Consider the following 19,034-nt stretch of genomic DNA (forward strand, 5'->3'; position numbering starts at 1 on the left):
CCAAGGTCATGGTACTCTCGTTGTCGGCACATTCACACCATCAATCCATGTCCCGGAGGAACATGCAGTCAACTCGCCTCCACTGAACACCCATTTTAACATTATAAATGGTTTCACACTTAGCGCGGGTTAAATTAACCAGATGGATGGGTATATAACTGACTTAGAGCTTGAATTACCTCGAGTTCATAACGTAATAACTAAATGATAATACAAAAAAGGACGACGGGATATTTTGTATTGACCTGTTATATGTATGTCACACATCATAAATATTTCATTTGCTCAGATAAAGACAGTATTATTTGAAAGGACAGATTATTGGAAAAGGTAAAATATAGCATCTCCGATTTATATATTTTTAAATTATTTTATAGGCCAAGTAAAATAAGCCAATAAGAAATATTATTTTCAACGAAAGAATACTTCTTCTTTAGTCAATATATTGTGAAAATATAATAATAATAACAACAAAAAATTATGTCAAATAAAATGTAAAAAATAACTCCTAAATATTCTCAACAACACACTCAAAATGATGTCATTAAACAATATTATTGGATTAATCTTCATTAATATACTATCATAAGTATCTGATCGTTTAACACTTATATACACCCAATGGTGCATAGGGCACTGCATCGTATTGAGGCAGTGTTATCTTGATCGCTACTTACATGAACTCAAGGTGATCACTCCTGCGTTTCAGGGACCAGTCCAGGCTAATATTTTATTAAGATTTGAGTATAAAATCATTAATATTTATTTTCACCCCCACCTGGGAATCAAACTCAGGATCTCCAACACGTTAGCTAAACACGTTATAATAATAATAATAATAATTTTGGATGATTTATATAGCGCCATTTTCGTAAAATACTACCTCAAGGGCGCTTATACAGGTATGGATTATGATATGGAAATTATTATGACACATTAAAAAATATTAAAGTTAAATGTCGTCAATCGGCTGAGTCTGAAGGGGGGAAAGTTAACCATTACTATAACCCTTTGCACCATTTGGTGAAGATAAGGGTTAGAAGAACATAATATTTAAACAGGCATCTAACTATGTAATATAAGTAAGAGCCTCAGTAATGCTTTTTTTATGTAAAATTCATGTGGTAATCTTCCGAAACACACAAATCTTGTCACCAATTTAACAATCATAACTGTTTCGGTTTGTCCGTTTAGCTTCCATAGTAATTTTAGAAACAGTTATATAAACATGACCATTATTTCGTCACGGCAATCAGACCATAATATGAATCTTCCTCTTTACGTTGATAATAAATTATCATTATTATTATTACTATAATGAGCTGTCCAGTTATTTCGAAGCACTGTATTTTCAGATCCTAATAAGATGACGCAACCAAATTAAATTCATGAAAATAATTTGTGACGCAGGTGCCTGTCAGTATCACCCCTTCGATAGAATAATATTCTTAACCAAAATAATGTATGTATATACATAATTTAAGCATATACTAAACCTTTTTTATGACATCTCATCAAAGATGATGAAGAATATGGAAGTCTGGGCATTTACGGGGCTGACGACCCTCATAAGCTGGTGTAAGTGATCACTTTAATCACGTGTAACATTCACCAATTCTACCCATTATTGACAACCACACTACTCAAATTCTTGGAAGTTATACGTATATATATGAAGTTCTATATATTAAAAAATAATATGAAAAAAAACTCCTGTAATTGGAGATAATCCAGATTTGTGAACAAGTATTTTGATACACTCAAAATATTGTAAATATATTAAACTTCTTCACATTTGAATTTTGGCGAGAAAATTCGTCGGAGAAAAACTTGGCACAATCAGGTATGTCAAATACTTAAACGCGACCAGGTCAGGAGTCGTAATAATCGTCGGGTATTTATGAGGAGTTGCCTGAATGTAGAAGACGCGAATAATGTTTGTAAAGACAGAGTAGTGTGGCGTTCGATTCTCTTTGCCTACCCTTGCGGGGAAGCGGCGTTTCTAATTACCCTTTAAGTTTTTAACTACCCATTAAGTTTTTAATTACCCTGAAAAAAATAATTGATTCAGAAAGATCCGTTATTTACTTTTTATCGGCTTTTACGTAATCCCACATGTATAAAGCTTATTCCACGTATAATATATTATTTTTAACATTATATAACAATGCACTTTCGTGTAAAATACACGATACTCGCTTATTGTACAATCTGTTGAATACGCAATAAGAAATATGTAAAAACATCTCATGTTATTTTCATTAACATACAATACCCGTTTCTTCATCCATTTAGCGATAATAAGCTACTGTTGTTTTATTTTTTACTATATATTACCGATGCTTAAAGTATGTATGTATTATTTTTTTATAATTTTTATTTGTTTTTAAATCAAAAAATATTGCCTTACTTCCAATTACAGTATTTCAATAAAAAATAAATACAATAATTATGCTGTTTCCAATAAATAAATAAAATTATAACAAGTGAATTTATGTTTTTGGTTATTGGTATCAAAAGTGAACTAAAAATGCTCACATAACCGATGTATCATTCAAATTAAAACAATTCGAATAAGGAAAGTGTTATATTACCATACCACAAAGTTTACGACGCTTTAATTATATAAAATATAAAACAGCTCGATTTATTTTACAAAAATGGGGTAAACAAATTATGAGTATTAATATTTTATATTTATGTTGTGGTCTTTATAACCATCAATGTTATATTGATTTGCTTAACATACTCTACATGTATATGTAAAGTCAAATTATAATTTATTCCATAATTTTATTTTAAAAGAATCATGTTATAGATTTTCCTTCCGAATTCCACTTAAATTGATAAGACGGAGATAAATAACTAATTATTAATTGATTTTTAATACATACATACATCGTTGTATTAATTACTTATCATAAATAGTAAGACATATATTTTCTTATTATTAGTTATCATAAAAACAGGTCAAAATTTATGACGGGTTTGTATTTTATTATGCTTTGAAATAAAGTTATAGAAAAATTATGAATACTTTTGGGGAAAAATTTTTTCTCCATATGTTGGGTCTAATAGTGATCTCAAGTTTCTGGATTTGATATCCACTCCGTCACAACTTGATTCCTTTTTTGCTCCACTCCTGCGACGTCGGAATGTATAGCTCTCTTTCTACTTCTCTCCACACGTCTCACAATATCTTTCTTCTCTCTCGTGTAACGAAATGTGTCCAATTAACGTGACGCGTCTTTGAAATTTCACTATTAATTCTCGTCCAATTATACCGTATAAGAAGTTTCACTTCAAATACATCCAAAAATTTGAATAAAAATAAATAAAAAAAATTTAATTCAATCACTCCTACGTTTTTGTAATATTTTTTTTATCTATCATTATAATTTACTTCTGTGTAAGCGCCCTTGAGGTAGTATTTTACGAAAATGGCGCTATATAAATTATCCAAATTTATTATTTTTACTATCATTACTTTACTGTAATATCAATCACTCCTTTTAAGAACGTCAGAAATCAAAAAACTTGATTTTTCAGGAGAACGTTTTTAAAGTTTAAAAATATAATACAATGTTTGAAAAATAAATATCAAGCCGTTTGTTGAACTTTTTACAGTGCAACAGATCTTCTTGGGTAAAACCTGAATGTTTCTTCTCCATTTGAAAAATATTAAGTATATTTAAAAGAATAAATTAACAAACCTTTTCATCAAAATGCAAAATCAACGCATTCTGCCCTGTAGCGGGTAAATATTAAGTTAAAAATATGCCGCTTTTGCTAGGATATAGTACATTTTCTGAGCATTCCGAAAACATGCACAACTGAATATTGAGGATTTTTGATTTATGACGTTCTTGAAAGAAGTGAGCGATATATACATCTAAGGTTTTTATTACATTTACATCCAAAAAATGTATTTAAAATACCCATTTTTTGGTCACACTTATTCATAAAAGAGATGATTCATTAAGCTTCATCATGTTTCATTTAAAGTTGGCTTTAGGTTGTGCATAGAAAAAACTTGTAAATTATTTGTAATTTGAAGTCACGAGTAATTCCTTTATGTTGGTCGGGTCATATTTTCCTTGTGGTTTGTTCGGGACAATTTGTCAACAAGTTTTCAGGGATTGTATATCTGTGGGACGTGACTTCCGTATATGTTCATTAACAGTAACGACACTAATGCCATAATTAATAATCATAAAAAAATGAAAGTCATTCTGTTACTGAATAGGGTACTTAGCTGTTTTATTTGTAAGGCCTTCGATGAATAGCACAATTTGGACCAAATAGACATAGGTGTGTGTAATGTATAATGTGTAATATATATTATACTAAACAGTATTACTGAAGACATACAGATTGTTTAACTCATTAAAATTTGACGATGTGAATTCAAAACTTAGCTTTTTATATTGATAAAATGAAAATGACATTTTTTTGTCTAAAAGTGTTCATACCGAGATGAAAAATAATTTATTACCTTTGTATAATTAATGGTAAGATGTACATTGTAGATTTGCGATATGCAAAAAATATTTACAACATTTTGAGTGTGTCCAAATACCAATAGATGTCTCTTGTGAAGTTCTAGTGATTCAAGAACAACGTTTCGAAATTGGTTCATATATATATAGAACTTCCAAGAATTTGAGTAGTGTGGTTGTCAACAATGGTTAGAATTGATGAATGTTACACGTGTGTAAAGTGATCACTTTAACTAGCCTATGACGGTCTTCAGCCCCGTAAATGCCCAGACTTTCACGTTCTTCATCTTTGATGAGATGTCAAAAAATAATACAAAAAATTATAACTCCAAATTACTTACTGAGCTCCTACACCTACACGTTACATTTTTAAAATATTAAGAAGATTAATACCATATGCATATGGAAGTTTTCTCGAAATTGGTATTAATTTAATCGGTCCAAGTCTTCCCTTTCAACCCTATAAGACTTATAGGCTTACTTATGTGTCTTTGTCTGCGAAATCTGCAGTATAGTTTGGACACCCAAGAAAATAATTTGGTATTTGTGTGACATATTGTCAGCCATTTCCCATTATTTCATTAGCCACGCAATGTCGCGAGTGTCGTTTCCTTTGTTACCGAGACATAATGGTCGCTCGGGTTTTATTTCCGACTAAACACTTCCTTTACGATTCCACACAATTCATTGCTCTCGAGCCGTACTTCAGAACTAATATACTAAGACTGAATGAAAACCGTACACTTTGAAATATATTTTAATGTTTATGATATATTTTAAATTTTAACCATCTCGGTTGTGTTTGCTGATAAATTTAATATTTTAAGTGTCTCGATTAGAAATGAAGCATTTATCTTTTTTATGTGAAAGAAGATGGAAGTCTGAGAGACTTTTAGAGTTATTTTGTAGATACTTTTAAATAAATAAAAATATGTACGTATAGTATCAATTTTAGACCTTAAGAGACTATTAGACCAGGTTAAATTCAAGATATCCCCTCTGTTAGTTTTAAATTCTCATAAGACTTCCATTCGTGAATGAGGTGACATGATCTATTTCGTGTCTTTTCCAAAAGTTAATTAGTCTTTTATAATAAGTTCTGTTATTTTCGGGTTTGAGGGTAATGTGTGCAAGTTTTAGAGCGAAATACTCAAAGCTCTTCACACGACACGTTATGTATCTACTTTCTTTAATACGAGCAGTATGCTGTATTAAAAAATGTAACTCGTTACTCATTCATACATCATTGAAAGTCATAATACCAAGTTCAGTATTATGACTTTTGCTGTGGTTTTACTCATGTTTTAATACAGTGTGTTTTGGTGAATTGTGTGTCGTTTAGATAGGTGTTTTCTTCTTATTTGTATGAATATTTTCAAATGTATGTAGAGATTTTTTAGCGTTTAGTCTACATACACTTGCACAATATGCATGGATTGTTTTATAGACCAATGCATTTGATTCGTCTAGTTTAAGCGAAGATGATCAGTCGTCTCAAAATACATTACAGGAATGATAATGGTGAATCTTCGACCAGAAAAAATTGTCGACTAGAAAAAACTTATTCACATTTAAGCAGCGAGATGGCAAATTTAACAATTCGGTGCGGTCTGTAATCGAATTATTATAGTCGGTTCCGGTTACTGTCCTGTTCCCATTATACTTACGAACCAATACTTACATTATACTTTCAAACTGATACTTACATTATACTTACAAACCGATACCTTACATTATACTTAAAAACTGATACTATAAACTAGTTTCTTACAAACCGGAGCTATTTTTCCAAGAATCTCACGAGTTTCAGTAAAGTTCCGTAATTCTACGGTTAATTCCAATTCCGGGTTACAATACAGCATTTTCTAACTTTCATCTTCATCCAGTGGTGCATAAGGCACTGCATTGCATTGTCGCGGTGATCTTGAACGTTAATTACGTGAAGGCAAGGTAATCCATCCACCACTTCAAGCACCAATCCAGGGTGTATAAAATAAATATATGAGTGAAAAATTATAAATTATTTCAAATTTTATTTTTACCCCCCTCCGGCATTGGTAGTCAAAAGTGATGACCAGTACACTATGGAGGTAGATAAAATAAGCATAGGACATTGAAATCGCTAGATGAAATATTAAGGGCGTACTCTCAAACGTTCAAATAAAGCCAGACGTGTTATCTACGCACATTTTTTAAGTTATTATTATTTTTTTAAATATATATATATTTTTTTAAATTCATAATCTTTCAAACTTCTTGCTTTTCAATAACTCTTTTCTTTTAAAAATCATTTATTAATTTCGTAGAAAAACCTATTTTTTCAATACAAAAACGGTGTTTTAAGCATAAAATTCAACCTACGGTAAATGTCACCTGGGCTTAAATAAAATTAAGTAGCGGGCCATTGATTATCGTGCCTTAAAATAACGAAGCATCCATTGTTTACATTTGAACGTAATTTTTTAATTTGAACGTAATTTGTACGAAGAGTAAGCAAGTAGGTACTTCGGTTGTTTTAATATCCATGTCCAAAATAAGACTTTTTAAATATCGCTGACTATCGTATGTTGCATCTCCCGCGCGGTTCTCGGTAAGCAGCGCATTCTGCCTGAACAGGTACCGAGTGCCAATAAACTACTTACGTTTCAGCGAGCTTTTGAAAGCTGGCCCAGAAAGCTCTATCTCCTGACCTGGTGACCCTGTTTCCTTGTACGGCCTGCGACTGCAAGCCTGTCCGAGGGTTGCGAACAGGCTTGCGGGTCATGCAAGTCACTGTGCAAGTACAATAATAATAATAATCCGTACCCACTCGGCATGCAAAGGCCAAGTTCAAGAACGAACCCTGATATCTTCCTCGATATCTCATTTCAGACAGGTACCTGACATTGTAGTTCATTCGTATCGACGTTGATTTTTCGATAGATTATACATTTTATATTGAATCTCTACTCAATCTGATGGTCAGCACGACTCGAGCCTTTATTCATTTTGATCTATTCCCATACTCTTTTAGAGTCAAATTACCTTCTTGTTAAAATACTCTGCACTTTAACTAATCTTATATTGGCTTGGATATTAAATATTAAAGACCCTTTGCTCTTTTAACGTAAAGATACCTTCATCTAAATACTTTGTCGTTTTACTTTTTATCCTAGAGTTGGCTTGGATATACAAACATAGAATATAGTTTATATATTGAGGGTATACAAACATTCAAGTTAAAGACCTATTCTCTTTTAGGGAACAGATACCTTCTTGATAAAATAATATAAAATACTCTGCACTTTTTCTAGCCTTAGAATTGGCTCGGATATATAAATATAGAAAATAAAGACCTATACTCTTTTAGCAGCCGTGTACTTAGCTTTGAAATGGGTGTCTGCGAAGAATTTTAGGCGTGAGGTGGTTTGAATTTGTGAGGAATGAAGAGATCAAGTGTAGGACGGCACAAATCTTGGTCACAACTATCGTCAAGAAAAGGCGATTCAGTTGACTAGGCCATATACTCCGCATGCCTGCTTCCCGAGAGCCTTAATCAAGCTTACCTCTTTTACAAGGCATCAGGTTTGCGCCGCCTAGGACGATCACTGCCGATAATTCGTCGGCACCTCTCGTCTAAACTTCTTGAACGTCTGACTTGGGAGGATGCAAGGGAGCTGGCGACCGACAGAAAGTCTGGATACAGTTTGTGGACTTCATACGCTCCACGTTAAAAAAAAAACTCTATATATGACCAACCTAGAAGTCGTTAAATGTAATTGGTCGTGTTTTAAAATTACTTTTGCAATGTAATAAAACGCAATGTCCGCTGTTCTGCAGCACTAAACTGATCAGGTAAGTCTTCATTATAGGCACTGGTTTCGGGGTGGAGATTAGGTAATGCTTTTATTTTCCTCTGTACCGTTTTGTAATTAACCCCCAGACGAAGAGAGACACGCCCGCGTCCATTTGCCGACAGATTTATAATTCCATTCACATGTCGGCATTCACTTAGATACATCGAATATCCGCTTCCCCGGCGGATCACACAGCCAATTTATTGCCAGCGCAAACCTATTCAAAATAACATAACCTGAATCAGAAACAGCATAGAGTGGTAACTCATATAACGTTACATTCAAACGTAGACAATTAATATATTATGTACATGTGAACTTCATTTTACTGTTTGCATGCGGCGACTATAAATCACACATATTGCAGTCTTCGTATTTATAATACAATGATCATAAAATATTCATGTTTAAATAAATAGATATAATATTTACATTTTGACGTATCAACAAAGATGAAGAAGAATATGGAAGTCTGGGTATTTTACAGGGCTTATCCTTATCTGTCATAGCCTATAACTTTACTTTTAGTATACTTTTGTCTTAAGAGTAAACAATATATCATTTAATATGCGTAAACAAAGCGAAGCGTAGTTGAGGTAGTATTTTTCGAAAACGTTGCTACATTAATTATAGAAAATTTTTATTACTATTATTTTATTGAAATATGATATTAAACGAAATGAGACGATATTTTAAAATTAAAATAAATATACACAAATATATTTATTTATTGTTTCGGCATTAACTTTGTGGTAAGAAATGTTACAATGATTAAAGAAAACACTTGTTTTTTACCACTTGAGTTTTATTATAGACTACTTGTTTCAGAAGTTAAACTTCCATCATTCAGGTCTGTATGTTATTATACAGACCTGAATGATGGAAGTTTAACTTCTGAAACATGTAGTCTATAATAAAACTCAAGTGGTAAAAAACAAGTGTTTTCTTTAATGATTGTAAATATATTTAGTTCAACTTCGTTATCTGACTATTATACGCATGTTTGTAATTTTAGAAACTTCAAATTATAAAAATAAAAAAAACAGCAAACATCAAAAATCCAAACAAAAATTATTCATTTTTCAATGCAGGATTACTGAATGCAAGTGCGTCGATATCAAACAGCAACGTCACTTTACGACAAGTGTCTGAAGAAAATAAATAGAATTTTGTTTGTTTTGTATTGTTTATTTATATCTAAATACAATTTTCATATTTTCTAAAAAAGGTTAAGTTAGAAGTTAGTTTTTTACTTGAATTTGATTTTTGACAGTCATTTGAATGAAGACGTACATATATGTTATTTTTTTTATCCACGTGCCACTCATTCCGTATGCACAATCATACCTATTTATTCATAACGTAACCTCAATTAACATAAACTCTTTCTTGTCAATTTCATTAGTATTCAGTATGTACATGTGTTTTAATAAATTAATAATTATTGATAATGATGCAATCATATTTCAAACCCCTTAGCTCTTGCATTTTTGTTTTTCTTGCATTATTTAGAAATTTTTTAATTTTTGTTCGCCTCCGTAGTGTAATGGTCATCACGCTCGGCTACCGTTCTGGAGAACCCGGGTTCGATTCCCAGGGGGGTTAAAAAGAAATATGAGTGATTTTTTCACTGTAATATTTATTCAATATTACCCTGGACTGGTACCTGAAGCGGAGGGCTGATCACCTTTCCTTCATGTGTAAACGATCAAGATAACACTGCGTTTATATGACGCAGTGCCCTATGCACCATTGGGGTGCGGATAAGGGTTTTATTATTATTATTATTATTATTTAGAAACATGCTACGAAAAATTCAAGTTATAATTAAATTTAGTATTTTTTGCTCTCATAAATTTTTTTATGCCACTCATAGTAGTAAAACTTTTAACTGCGTGATAATTTATCTTCCTAATAGCCATAAAAACATCGTTAAATTTCTTATTATTGTTGATATATAAATAAAAGGTGTCTGTAATAAAAATTATTACTCGATCGAATCGTTAACACACTACGGATAACTCTTAACCTATTTATTTAGAATATATACGGATAACTCTTAACCTATTTATTTAGATATGTTTATTTAAGCATGCATGTGTACGCTATATATATAATATATATATATATATATATATATATATATATATATATATATATATATATATATATATATATATATATATATTTGAACTTTTCGAATATTGGTAAACTACATATACTTATCGAAAATTAACTGTGCTTAAAAATAAATTTGATTTAAATTGCTTTTAGGAGCTATCTGAATAGCGTCTTAAAAGCAAAAAGCTCTTTTTTTAACTTTTTAAATATTTGTTAACTATATAGAAAATTAACTATACCGACATGAATACTAAATTTAATCAAAACTGCTTTTAGGAGCTTTACTCGCATCTTAAAACAAAAAGCTCTATTCTGTGGATTGTTTTTTTTTTAATTTAATCATTTGAATTATGTGCTTATAAATAAAAAGTTTTTTTAGTTTTAATTTAAGGTTTTTTATTCTAAAATTCCTCGTATTGAATTTTAAACTGATACAGACTGAAATTTGGATAAATATCATTATATTCCAGCAATATTTTAAGCATGTTTGTATCTATGTGAGAATTATTATGTACGCACTTAGAGTATCGTTTTAAAAATGATAAAAACAGTTCTTGAATTAATGGATCAAGCCTAGAGGCATAATTCCGACGATATACGATGTGCGCCAATTTGATCCTAATGTAATTTTAAATCCATTATAAATAGGGTGTTTAAATATGAATGAGCAATAATGAAATCACTCTCGTATGAAATAAAATTACATTTTTAATATACATCTGTGTTTATAATATATGTATGAAATAAACACAAGACTATCAGGTTAATAACCCTATCGGATCCGTGGAATCCTTCTTAGATTTTATACCCTTATTTTAAGTATGATTCTTTTTGAGTGTGACCCTTTTTAAGTATGACTTTTTTGGGCACTGCTAAAATACCACAGATGTAGATACATTTTTTTATGTACAAGTTCTGAGCACTACAATTTAATATTAATTTTAGAGTCAGCTTAAGATATGTGGTTTAGTTTTATCTTAATCACATCATATTTTACCTCTCAAGAAAAAAATCTGGCAAAGATTGCTCGCTATGTAATCTTAGATGCGTACAAGTTTGTGAAACAGCTCAAGATTACGCATAACGTGTGAGTTATGGAATCTGCTTCATATTCTCATGATGAGATTTCATTTACACGCAATTCCTTCCTTAGTAAACCCTTTTTCACCGCTGTCCTTTTTTGCAATCAGCTAGACTTCTAGAAAAACTTTGAGGAATAACATGATGATTTAAATAAAAAATAAAACACTTCTGTAATACATTTTTTTTAGTTTATTAATAAAAACACGACTAGTTTCGAGATCTACGACTGTTCTCACCAACAGATGAAATTTCTTATTTAGTGAAGACTTTTGTTACAGTAGTTTTAGTGTTTATTTTTTTTAAATTAAAAAACAAAAATACACAATTTAGTGGCCCCTAAAAATCAGTGTTTAATTATAATATTCAAAATATAAATTATGGAGTTTTACAAATTAAACGCCAAATCAATAAATAAGACTTTTGATTTCAATAGTTATATTTTTGCATTTAAAAAATTCATTGCCTCTACTGTGGACATTAAATTTTCATCACAGATAACGATTTTTTCATAGTTGATAAATATTTTCAATAATGTAATTCTTCAATATTCATTTGTACTGAGTTTATCTTGCTAGATACAAGATACTGTTTAACTTTAGCCTGAAGATAGATACCTTTTACTTTATGTATCTGCCATAAATTGCAACAGTAGCCACACCTATTTTCATGCGTATTTAAAGATTTTATCATTACAATAAGAATATGCCTGTCGTAGTGTAATCGATTAAAAATACTATCGCTCTCCATGTGGGGTTAATAAACTAGACTTTAGTATCTCAAATTCTATAAATATTTCAGTGAAAAAATCACATATTTATTTGACTCCCCCCCTTAAGAATCGAACCTCGAACGGTATCTACCTCTAGAACGGTAGACGAGGGTGCTGACCATTACACTACGGAGGCGGACAATATTACGGACGGAGGCAATATTACCCTGGACTGGTACCTGAAGCGGAGGGCTGATCACCTTTCCATCATGTGTAAACGATCAAGATAACAATGCGTTTATATGAAGCGGTGCCCTATGCACCATTGGGGTGCGGATAAGGGTTTTATTATTTTATTATTAGTATCTCAAATCCATTTTCGATCGGGCCTATAACGTTCTCCGTTCCTATGGCACACTAGCCTCGGCACTTTGCGAATAACCACAGTACCACGTACTACACATGTATGCATATCGATACACGGCCGTAGTAAGATAAACCAGATGAGTGGTCCATATGAAAAAAACCTGTTGGGATTGGGGTCACCTGTGGCAGCGATACTCAGGTGGCCGCGGGCAGTGACTGGTGTCTTGGGCTACTTCGCCCGCCTCCGATGTCAAGATCAAGGGAACTGTGACTTATTTCCCGTATGCCATTAAATTATGACGAGACGGACAAGTCGGTCTTCATTCATGTAAACGGCTTGTCCCATTTCCAGTGGAAAGATCGAGAGAATTTTTTGTATGTCATCAAACTGTGATAAATTGATCATCGTTCAAGTAGATTATTTCAAGATCAAAGGATTTGTGATTTTTTACCATTTAATTATGACGATACAAGTCAGGCTTCATATGAATGGGTAAATGGTTTGTCCCATTTACGATGGAAAGATCGAGAGAAATGTAAATGGCGACGATTTTTGTATGTCATTAAACTGTGATAATTTGATCATCCTTCATGTGGATTATGTCAAGTTCAAGGGATTTGTGATTTTTTCTACAGTATACCATTAAATTATGACGATACAAGTCAGTCTTCATTCATGTAAACGGCCTGTCCCATTTCCGATGGAAAGATCGAGAGAATTTTTTGCACATCATCAAACTGTGATAAATTGATCATCCTTCATGTAGATTATTTCAAGATCAAGGGATTCGTGATTTTTTCTACAGTATACCATTAAATTATGACGATACAAGTCAGTCTTCATTCATGTAAATGGCTTGTCCCATTTCCGATGGAAAGATCGAGAGAAAAACATTTTTTCACTATTTATTCTAATAAAAATTGTTATTTGTTGACATCTCATCAAAGATGATGAAAAATATGGAAGTCTGGACATTTACGAGGCTGACGACTGTCATAGGCTGGTTTTAGTAATCACTTTACACACGTGCAACGTTCTCCAATTCTACCCATCATTGACAACCACACTACTCAAATTCTTGGAAATTCTGTATATATGAACCAATTTTGAAACGTTGTTCTTGAATAATTAGAACTTCACTGGAGACATCTTTTGGTGAGATGAAAGGAAGCTTTTTTTTATTGAGCAGAAACTCTTTCAACTAAACTATCCTTCATCATCTTTGATGAGAAGTAAAAAAATAATGAAAATAACTCTTATAATTGGAAATAACCCAGATATGTTGACAAGTATTTGGACACACTTAAAATGTTGTAAATAAAAATTGTAACTAATTAAAAGTTAATCTAATAATTAGACTTGAAAAGGCTCTCGCGCAGCCGGTCGCCTACTGAATTTGCACCTTTGAGAATCCTCCTTTAAATTATGACGAGACGGATAAGTCGATGGTCATTCTTTAATTATGTACCTATGTTACATTCAAATATAACAATCAAATACTTGTATCACATAATACCACTTTTGAGTGTATTAATCTAAACATGACCAATTTAGAGAACTAAAGATGTACTGATCAACAGGTGAAAATAGAAACTAGTCAAATCAAAACAAGTGGTCTTTATATTATACTAATAAACTCAAAAGTGGTCTTATACAGTTGTGTTATTTTTACATGTAAATCATCATGTTATTCCACAAAGTTAATGCCAAATCAATCCTTACGTAAATTTGTTTTAAACATTGTAAATGACTGTTTCAATTTCATTATTTTGGTACTATTACTCATATTTTTTAATTTAAAAAAAAAATATTTATCTATTGTAAAACCAACAGAACATTTACAAAATACAATAAAAATTAAATTAAATTCCAATAACAGGTTTTCACTTAAAAGAAATTTAAAAAAAAACTGTCATGTACGTAAGTATAACTATATAATATAATAATTAACATTTCTTTATCAAGTGATCAAATAGTCAAAGTCAAAAATTGAAAATTTTAAATCATAATCATTCCAAAAAAAATCTGACTAACGTTGGTATAATATTATATGTTGTTGTAAATAAAAAATAGTTATTTGATCAAAATAGCCGATGGTTGTTAAGTTGCGTAAATTCGTTTTTATTTTCACTTCTCATCACGAAACATAACTGTACACAAAATTGAATTAAGTTATAAAAAGATCATAGGAAGCGGTTTTGATAGTGGCTACAATTGTTATTATTCTGTATTCCATGAATCGTGATGAAATCTATCCGACTATCATTTTTTTGTTTGACACTTGTCTCACTTCAAACACAGTATTGTTTGGTTTTACTTGGTAATTTTGATGTTTTTTTTTTGGAATCTTTTATAGTTATATCTGATTTCTTCTTGTGATCTATCTGCGATATTCTTGTGTATCACGAATTCACAAGAAAAGGTTTTCATTTCCATTTTATTATTCAATGAATTTTAATATTAGGTATATACACATTGTAGTATTTAATACAATTTAATTTTCCTACACACAAAAATGTGATTATTTGAACCAAAATATAATTTTAAACCATTTTAAACGCACATAACTATACGATCCCTTAATTTTATTTTTTTTTAAATTGGAGCTGGGTAGATTTGAAATAGATCACATCATTCGGCCATGTCGTATTTGAGATTGCAGAAACAATTTTCTTTCATTCTAATTTTATAAATAAATATTGCGAAAAGTGCCTTCGGCGCGGGAAAACTCAGTGAGGGCACATTATTTTAATTTGTAATTATGTGTATGATGAAATATAAATTTTCTGTAATTTTATGTAATAGATTTCTGTAATTAAATATCATGACAATTAGTTCGTTTTTAGATCACCAAAAAGTGAACAAACATTTTTTTTAACGTTATAGCAATTATTATTAGAGTTAGAATTAACTACATCTACTTCTTTGTGACTAAAATGTATTGTATTGTGTCACAATTTAAATGTGTTATTTCACAATTTATTTTGCAACACTTACATACATGTTATGTCACAATAAAAATCGTGATACATTTATCGTCGTATTTCAAATACGATCAGTATAATATAACACGGTGTAAGACGATAAAAAATAGGCTGATTAAAATAATATCATGGTAAATATTGATTATGCGGTATATTCAGCCGCTCGGCAGTCATAATAAATGGCGAATATTTATATTTATTTATTTTTTTCTATCCACCGATCCGGCAGTTTTAGATATGAAATCACACAATAGAGTTTGGCCAAGTTTTCTGTGTCATCAGCGGGTATTGAACTTGAAAAACAACCAGTACCAAAATGATGAAATACTATGAATAAAAATTAATTCGTTACCTAATATTTATTCAAATTTACAGTTATAAAAAAGCAAATAGAAATCTACGTAAGAAGATTTTTTTAAATACAAATAAACCGACCTTTGAGGGGTTGAAAGCTCGCATTGAATGTTAAAATTATATATGGTATACTTTTTGTTGGTGTATTTTAGAGACTTGTCTCCATTTTCCTACTTGAATAGTAAGGCTAGGGAAGATTGTCATAAAATATAAATATTTCTTGAATTCACGTGGTAATTGTCAAAAATCGTACCTGAGATCTCAGTTGGGCAGTCGAGCACAACTAGTTTGCACCTTTTAAACTGCAAATAGGCAGAGAATCCTAAAATATATATATTTTTTAAATTAAGGACCAGAAAAGCAAAGTATAATACATGAAATGAGAAAAGGAGATGTGAGAAAAATAAATAATTTTTAAAAATACAAATGAATGATATGGTTATTTCAGTCAATTCCTGTAACAATTATTAAGAACAAAAAAATCAATATCAAATTACATATTTTCACAATGTTATTTTTTGTTTCCCCAAATTATTAGTCGCGTATAAATCAATAAACTATTCAAAAATATTAAATTAAATTTTTGTATTTAAATCGTTGATTATTAAATTACATGAATGAAAATTTTAATTACAATCATTCTCATCTCAAATCGTTAAAGTGCAATGAAACAGCAATATTTTAATTAGATAAGACATTCGTGGGAAAACATTATTTAGTAAAGATTGTTTATCACGACAACATAATGGTAACTATGTATATGGTACAAGGCATGCATATTAGCGTAGGTATTTACCAAAATAATATTGAAATGTAGTAAAGAATCAACTTCAGTTACACGAAAAATGTTGTGAATCCATATGTACTGTATCATGAGACTAATCAATATACATATCTAGGAGTTCCTAAAATTTGAGTGATGTGGTTGTCAATCGTGGGTAGGATGGTGAATGTTGCACGTGTGTAAAGTGATCACTTAACCAGCCTATGACAGGTCATAAGCCCTGTAAATACCCATACTTCCGTATTATTCGTCATCTTTGTTGAGATGTCATAATGCAAAAATAATTCCTAAGTGGAGAAAACCCAGATTCGTGGACAAGGATTTGGACACACCAAAATGTTATGAACTAATTTTAATTCTTTTGATTTAAAAGTAGTATTTTTTCAATTATTTGCTTCTCGCTTCTGTGTGCTTCTTCATCTATGTTGAGAAAAAAATATCATTAATTTTTTCACTCCTTACCTTGCAACTACTATTTTCTTTTTAATATTTATTTCGAAGGCAAACTTAAATTTCCCATACAAAAATGATATTCAATTACGTAAAATGTCACCTGTGTTTAAAGAAAATTAAGTTGCGATTTATCGTATATTTAGGCTTATTGTAAATACGACTAATTTCTGTAGATATTCTCATCAAAATGTGAAAATACAAACAATTTGTATTTTTTTAAATTTTTTGTTTATTTAACTAAAATCTTACATTTTTGTAATAAATTACGCCACTAAATGATCTCAGATAGATACGTACATATGTGTAATCAGAAAAATGTAATGGTTTTGTCATTTGCTTCTTAGCATCGGAAGAATAATAAATTAAGGACGAGTTACAATGTAAACTACTTTTATCAACCCGTTATTGTACAACAAAATCTAGAACCCCACAAAAAATTAACATAATTAAATAATATTTTAAACGGTGATATTTTATTTATTTATTTTTGTATAAAATATATGTACACTGGCAGGCTTATTGCTGAGAAGCAATATCTTTCAACTCGACAAATCTAGAATTCGCTTGCCAGACTATGCGGGTTTGCACACGATTGCGGCTATGTTGTTGTCACCAATGTATCACCAACATACCCACATGCCTTACAAAGTTTATACTAACCAATCGCAGATGTGTGTTTTATTCATAGCATCAACATGTTTTTATTTATCTCACCTACGCAATGCGCGCAAAGAATATTCATGCATACATAGATATTTGATTATGTATGTGCAGTGAAACCTCTCATAACGAGCACCTCTCATTACGAGTAATTCGCATAAAGAAAAAAATTGCTCCCTTAATTTCGCATAACGAGTTGCAGAGAAAGTTTTCACGACACTCACGTCCGCACTAGTCAAAACAAACTACATGTTTCGCTTAACGAGCAAGATTCTAGCACGAATTTTGCTCGTTATGAGAGGTTCCACTCAGTGTTGTCATATTCCAAACCAAAAAATCTGAATCAAACAGTCTAAAAATCTGTATAAAATCTGTATAGAATCAATAACCCAAAATCTGTGTAGGTGCCTATTTGCCATTGCTTTGAAATTTTGATACAAGTAGTACGATCTGTTAAACAGAACTCACAGTATGCATATTCTTCACCCTTTTCACTTGTTTCTAAACAAGTCTTAAAATAATTATCTTCCAGCCAGCACTGATTAAAACGTTGCGTATTACGAGAACAAAATAGACATATTTTGGGGAATTCTGCAGTGCGCTGCGTAAATTGCGTAATGTTCCGTGACAAGACAAAATAGTACCCTACCCAATAATAAATAACGCACCCCAATATACAACAAAATCTCACCTACTTATTATCAAATGCTAACCATGCGCGAATCTATACATATTTTCATTCTTCTGTTTTATCATAAACTATGTCCAATTCCAAAAATCTGTATAAAACCAAAAGTACTACCTAAGAGTAAAATCTGTCATCTGTCACGGCAGCCTAAAATCTGTATAAATACAGATAAATCTGAATATATAGCAACACTGGTTCCACTGTATATTTATTTTTATTTATTTTCTATTTAACCCTGCGTAATCAATATCTACACTTAAAGGGTTAACGACTCCTAACCGACGTCATTTAATTGACCTGTTTTCTGTGTAGATTTTTTTTGTTTTGCCAAGACTTTTTTTCTTTCTACAATCATCTCGTTACGATCGGCTTGTTTTCAATGGAGAGGCATTAATCAAATACGATACCGACAATCAAATAACCCATTTTTAATTTACCGCCTTGGGGAACAACTGATTCCAGTATTTCATGGCAACTTTATTTCGATCTTCGCCGC

General features: G+C 31.1%; 1 protein-coding gene across 4 annotated transcripts in view; it reads left to right on the forward strand.

The window, feature by feature from the left end:
• LOC148304481 (leucine zipper putative tumor suppressor 2 homolog) overlaps window positions 1-19,034 on the forward strand; it is a 232,201-nt gene that overhangs the window by 184,546 nt on the left and 28,621 nt on the right. The gene's annotated exons all lie outside the window — the stretch shown is intronic.

The sequence above is a fragment of the Brachycentrus maculatus genome, unplaced genomic scaffold (assembly GCF_059751285.1).
Source record: "Brachycentrus maculatus isolate JH-2025_06_01 unplaced genomic scaffold, ASM5975128v1 h1tg000315l, whole genome shotgun sequence".
NCBI classification, from domain to species: Eukaryota; Metazoa; Arthropoda; class Insecta; order Trichoptera; family Brachycentridae; genus Brachycentrus; species Brachycentrus maculatus.